Raw genomic sequence first — 6,000 nt, forward strand, 5'->3', positions numbered from 1 at the left:
GTTATAAAATATTGATTATATTATTTAAAATAAAATTTAATACAACAGTTAGATTAAAAGGATTTCAAAGCAATGGTTATATATTTACTTTTAAAAGTGACATTCATCACCGATAGATTAAAGAAATGAAGATCACCGATGGTTTTTACATGTTCAAAGTAGGCAACCGATAACTACAGTTAGTAGGATAAAGACGACTACATTTCATGGCATTATGAGGATAATACACCTCAAAATGAGAATATGGCAGGAGTTAAAAAAATGCAGGAATGTTTTTACCGATGACATAACCTTGTATAGGACAATATAAAAGCTTAAAATCACGGTTATTGTGTAGTAGTCTAGTCCGTAATGTGGTTTCTCAAGTTGGTGTTTTTTCTATAATATTTACCTGCTTAATTTTGTATCCTCTGCAATTTTAACTTCTATAATCTTGTTCTCTCATCTCATGAGAGTATTTGGATAAAAGGAATGACATAAGTCATACCCTATTTCCTTGCATTTTGTACATATATATTAATTAAACTAGGTGTGAAACCCGTGTATTACACGGATTGATTCCAAAATATTAAAAATTAAAATGTAAACCTTTAATATTTTTTTAAAATAAATATTCAAAAGAAAAAAAGAAAAAACGTATTTCTTGCAATTCACAATCACATTTATTACAATTAGTACTTTATATATATAACTATAAGTATTATATGACTTTTTAATTTTTAAAATTGAAAAAAAAAACCAAAAATTGACATGTGGATATTATTTATTTCAAAAATACCACAAAATGACAAGTGTCAAAACTCATGAGAGATTGACATGTGGCAAAATGGATTTTCATTTATTAGAGTAGATATGTTTACACAACAATAAAATATAAATTAAATAATTAAATAGTAAGGTTTGGATTATAATTTTTCAATCCATTTAATGTCCTCAACCGAACATAAACATAATACAACACGCTACATTTATCAGGTCTAAGTAATAATTCATAATTTCTTTATTATTTAAAATATTCATTACCAAATATTATACATTTTGCGAAACCGAAATTACAAAAAATGATATATGTTTTTTTTTTTTTGAAACGACCAATAAATTAAAAAGAACCACCACTAAGCAAGTAGCTGGGAAGAGGAGCAAAATCACAACAATCAATACAGAACAAATTACAGAACATGGAAAGGCTAGGTGTGACAATCGTCAAATTAAGTTAACGATCGTCACTCGCGGTCACGTCAAACATCAAATGTAATAGGCTTAATTTGTAATACTCTTCTATTTGTAATGAAAATACAATATTTCATGTAACACCTTGATCCAGGTTTTTTTTCATTTCCGCCCTTATATATGAAATTTGTTGCAAAATTGGTCCCTTTGTCACTTAAGTGAAAACGCACCTTTATGTGAGTACGTTGGGCGTACCTGGCAAAGTGCAAACCCTAAGTTTTTAGGGTTTGAGCACTATTTAAACATCATTAACTTCTCAAGACATATTCTCTCATCAGCCTCCACCTCTCAATTCGTCCCTAGCAAACCCTAATCCTTTGTGTGAGCCTTTTTGAGCTTGAGAGTGCATTTTGGTGTTCTTGAAGGAAGAAGAAGGAGATGAAATCATCTTGGAAGCTCAAGGCATCTTGGATCCAAAAGTGTTTCACCCTCAGACATCCTTTGGAGGTAGAAAGTTTGAAACTTGATGAGTTATTTGCTTAGATCTTGTTAACCTTTAGTCTGTATTCATTTTTGGTCCCTTTATCTTGGTGTTCATGAATCTTGAGTATGGATTATTCTAACCAGAAAAGTTGTCCTTTCATACTTTTTTAGGTGTTATGAACCATAAAAATGCGAGCTTGGTCATTTTATTCCTTCCATGCAAGAGTTGTGATGTCTTAATGGATTAATAAGTTAGGGTTTTAGCTTTTGGACCTTTTCTAGCCATGGAAAGTCATAAAGGTGGAAACTCTATGACTTAGATCGATGTTTTGGGTCTACATCTGAGTTTGGAAGAAAATCCTTAAGGATTAATCACTTAATGAGAATGATTGGGTTCAGACAACGTACATTAGGCGTACCAAGAGGTACGGTGCGCGTACTGGGTTAGAGTCTCGTGATTTGGTTGAGTTGAGACTATGCCCAACGTAGTCACTGAGTACGCGGGATGTACTCATTCAGCTTGACTTTCCCTGACCTTTTGACTTGCTGACTTTGACCTTTGACCAAGGATTTGACCAAGTTTGACTTAGGGGCATTTTAGGTATTTTGAGTTGTAGTTTGAGTTTAGGTCACTGTTTGTTGTATAGGTGACCTGTAGAGTTGGCATTTGGAGCAACATTCTTTTCTGCTATCTTTTTAGACTAGGGGGTGAGTTCCTTACTGTAGTTGTGAGTCGAAGGCACCAATGTCAGTCCAGTAGATTATTATTTTGGTTTAGGATGTTGCTATGTTGTAGTGATCTTTTAAGATCTGCATGATTATTTGTTTATTGTTATATGTTTTATCTGTTGCATGTGTCAACATAATGCAGTTTGGGTTGAGGCTTCACTGCTATGTGCGTAAGCCAACAGATCGGGGCATTCCAGTCGGATGACTGATTGGGCCGAGGCAATCCAGTCCGATGACTGTGGGTCGGGTGTAATCCATCCCGATGGTTGTGGACCGAGGGTAATCCAGTTCGATGACTGTGGATCCAGCATGCATGTTTGTATATGATTTGTTACATGAGGTATTTTGGGGAGAGTCAATAAGCTTTGGCTTACATTTTATGTGTTATGTTTTCGGTACTTCTGATGATCGGGGCAAAACAAAGGCATAATCATGCACATCGTTCAATTTTTATGAGATTTGATTTTGGGATACTCTCATTTGTGATTTTGACTTTTGGAAACTAAGGTGTTGTTTATTTTTTTCTAAAACCCTCTTCTAACCACTTATTGAGGCACCGCGCAACACTTGGCCCTTCGCAGCTGTTTGTTTTTCAGAAGACTTCTGACTAAAAAATTGGTGTGCGTGTGCTGTGTGGCGTGGCACTTCACCCTCTGCTTCAAACCTCTTCACACCTTACTTTAACTTATTGCAGCAGTCTGTAGAGGTTAAAAAACAAACAAACTTTTTATTAGATGTTGCAGTCGTTTGGTCCCCCTCTTCTGCTACAGAGGGTTGCAGAGGTGGTCCGCAGACTTCAAACATTTTCGCTTCGAAAAAACAAACGGCACCAAATTTTTGTAAACATTTATGGTTTGTGGGTTGATCCTGAAAAATACAAATTTTACCTTGATTTTTGGGATGTTATATTTCACATTTTAATAATTATGAAAAATCAATCGAAACATCCAAAAACTAAAATATAGGCATGCAAATTTTCGTGTTATTACGTATAAATAATAACATATTTCATAAGAACATGTCGATACGATTCCGAAAATATAAAGAACGCAAAAATCTGACTTTGTATGAAGAAGTTATGATTTTTCTAAGTGTTATATTCAACCATATGTAGAAATGTGTGTCATAAAAAGTTAGAGGAGAATTGGTTTAGTTTTAACCAATACAATGAGAAAGAGAATCGTATTACTACTCGATACGAAGTCGGCGATATAAAGAACACCGCAAATTGAGTTCGTATAAGAGAGTTATGATTTTCGCAAAATCTTTTTCATTACACCCCTTATAAAAATATAAATTAAAAATAGAATGTGAATTAGCGATTGGAGTCTAAAAGAAAGTTATAGTACTCGTCGACACAAACGCGGTGATATAAAGAACGTCAAAAACAGAGCTCGTATGTAAAAGTTATGAATTTTTAAAGATTTAAAAAATACATGCTAGATTAAGGGGTAGGAGAGAGACATATCAACATTCGAGAGAGTCTTGCTTCCAACGCAAGGACCACGATGCGGCGCGTCCTTAACCGTGGTGTGACGCGTCAAAATCAAGCCTATAAATAGCGTTTAAGGATGCATATGTTATGCGCATTAAATCAGTTTCGACAAACTGATTTATGCTTCCTTCAAAACTCCTTTGAAGTTCCTTTCTTTATTTTTTTTATTTAAATCTCTTTTTCCCTCGAGCCCAAGTAATCCCGATCCTCTGACCATTTTCGGCATGAATCCATATCGGTTAAAGCACGCTACGAGGGTGAGTTTAACGGCCCTTTTTTAAGATATTTTACTAATTTTAGAGGGGAGGAGAGGGGGGGGATACATGCCTAATTAATTATTATATATCAATTGATATTGCTATATTTTAAATGTTAATATTACAAAAACTTAGTAATACCTTGTCCTTACTCTGCCCCTATAATTTACGATATTTATACCATGTCGTTACTCTACCCGTATAATATGAAATAGTTAACCATGTCGTATTAAATAGTTATTATATAATGTCGTTACTCTGTCCGTATAATATATAGTTATTATACGATGTCGTTACTCTGCCCGTATAATATGATATAGTTATTATACCATGTTGTTACTCTATGAAATAGCTATTATACCATATCGTTACACTTCCCGTTAATATTTACAAAAATAATTAAATACTATAATTATAATTATATATAATTATACAAACGCAACATTAGCCCGATAACTTAAACTTATAAAGTTAAGGATACAACTATTAAGGTTATTCACGAAATGGTTGAATGAGACACATTGATCATCTAAGTTTAATACTTAGCTAAGACCCCTTCCTATAATCGTTAGATATTAAGTGAGCGGAAGAGTTATGTATAAATCTATACGAGTTGACACCCCCACCTGCGGTTGCTAGTTACAACCACGATGCACGCGATAACTATCTAAAGTACAACCACGACGTTTGATGAAACATCGTAAGGGGCAACAACTCATCACATATCGATTATGGGAATCATTGTAACCTTGATATTCACGACTTAAGCAAACAACTATATAAGTTGAAACAGACTTATATACCGTAAAATATTACTTTTGGATAAAAAGTATACAAACAATTATATAAGTTGAAACAGATTTATATAACGTAAAATACTACTTTTGGATAAAAAGTACACAAACTAATTACAGAAGTTGAAACAGTACTTATATAAAGTATAACACTATTTTCAGATAAATATTATACAAATTTATACAAGTTAGAAATACTTATATATGATAAAACAAATACTTCGATACAAAAAGTGATTTCGATATAAACGTTAAAAACATGTGAACTCACTAACATTATGTTGATGTTTTCAAAAAACCGCATATATTCTCAGGAAACTAGGAGTTGGACGGAACAACTGTCACAACTAACATTTTTGGCTAGGAAATTCCGTCCTCATTTAAACATCAACTATTGTAAGACTTGTGCTATAACGTTAAAGTTTACGTTATGATTCCTAATGAACCCTGCATTGTTATAATGCAAAGCATATATGTCTCTCAATCTCTCCCAAATATCTCCATGTATCTCAAATCTCTCCCAAATCTCTCCATGTATCTCAAATCTCTCTCAAATCTCCCTATGTAGTTTTCCTTAGTCATAATCAACTCAAAATGAAAGGAGAAAACTTGAAAGATTGAGCCCATTTTGGAATACACTTTTCATTTTCGGAGTCTCCTTTCTCGGTCCGGAACCCTCCTAGTTCGGAACTTCACCTGCTTCGGAACCCTCTATTGACTCCGGAATGTGAAGAGCGAATTCGGACCCCCACTTCGGAACCTTCGGATTTGGCTCCGGAATTCCTCATCCGGACAATCTCGCATGTTCCGGACCAGCCATCTCGGAAGCCTATCCACTCTGGAATGCCTCGCACACTTCGGAACGCTCGCAACCTCGAAAGAAAAGGACTCCGGATAGGGTCTGACTTTGCACCCCTCGACTCCGGAAGATGCTGGCGACTCCGGAAACCTGAGAAGTGCTTCGGAACAATGGGTTTGACTTCAGAACTCATGCTTTGACTCCGGAATTCACCATTTGGCTCCGGATTTCGAATCATTTCGGACCAGTTCATCATTTTGAGGTATTTCGACG

Source organism: Lactuca virosa, chromosome 6 (assembly GCF_052849685.1).
Source record: "Lactuca virosa cultivar CGN04683 chromosome 6, Lactuca_virosa_CGN04683_v6, whole genome shotgun sequence".
Classification (NCBI taxonomy): Eukaryota; Viridiplantae; Streptophyta; class Magnoliopsida; order Asterales; family Asteraceae; genus Lactuca; species Lactuca virosa.